Source organism: Otolemur garnettii, unplaced genomic scaffold, assembly GCF_000181295.1.
Source record: "Otolemur garnettii isolate 467f Iridium unplaced genomic scaffold, OtoGar3 scaffold00056, whole genome shotgun sequence".
Taxonomy (NCBI): Eukaryota; Metazoa; Chordata; class Mammalia; order Primates; family Galagidae; genus Otolemur; species Otolemur garnettii.
In genome coordinates this window covers 4,431,826-4,432,833 of record NW_003852451.1, presented here as the reverse complement: position 1 = coordinate 4,432,833, position 1,008 = coordinate 4,431,826, and positions in this window count along the sequence as shown.

Here is a 1,008-nt window from a genome sequence, read left to right as displayed (position 1 = left end):
CAAGGCAACTCACCCATCCGTCCGTCAGTCAGACTGCCAGGCAAGGCAACTCACCCATCCGTCTGTCAGTCAGACTGCCAGACAAGGCAACTCACCATCCATCCGTCAGTCAGACTGCCAGACAAGGCTTGTTTTTACAGGCAGTGCTTCCCAATCCTGTATCAGTCTTATGTCCTGGGGAACTTGACATGGCTACATCTTGATTGGCTGTGATGTGTTGTGCTCATTATGTCCCAAGAGACCAAAGCAGAGAATCAGGGACTTGGGGGTTGTGATTCCCACATAACTTTCTCTACACGTGGTGGGAGCAGAAGGGACACACACCACCTGCGGTTTGGCAGCCAGAGGCTGTCCTGTCGCTTCTTGTGTCACTGGTGACTGGGTGAGTTGGTGGCTTTCCCTTCTCCCAGTAGTGACAGGGATGTAGGTTGCTTCTGTCCACCTCTTGCCTCTTCAGGGCAAGTCATGGGGAAGTGACGCCTCAGCCATGTTCCTGTGTCACTGATGTTTTGCTGCCCAGGTTAGGGAGATTCTGTGTGTTTTTTTCTGCCATGGACAGCACCATCTGCCATTGCACGAGCTCTCATGCCACCAGGACAACTGCCCTTGAAAACCCAAACTTGCCCCAGACGGGCTTTTCCGTGTCATTCCACCCAGTGCTGTGAGCCACCACACTCTGTAAGCTAACACAGCGCCTGTTTCCACTGCTCCGTCTTTTCCCGTCTGAGTGTGGGGGGGGGGGGGGGGCGTGAGAGCTACACCTCTGTCTGTCCTCAATCATGAGAAACTGCATGGAAAGTCCGAGGCCCGCAGACTGGAGCATGGAGAGGGAACACAGCTCCCATGGGAGGAAATGTGACAGGGAATTGGAGAGGAAGCAGCAGGTTATAGGAAAAGAGGAACTCCGTTCAGGGAGAAGCTTGGGCCTGCCTATCCCAGCTGCGTCCCTGCCCCAGGATAAGACTGCTATGGACTGGGCTGATTTTGTCATCTGCTAGCTTTATACAC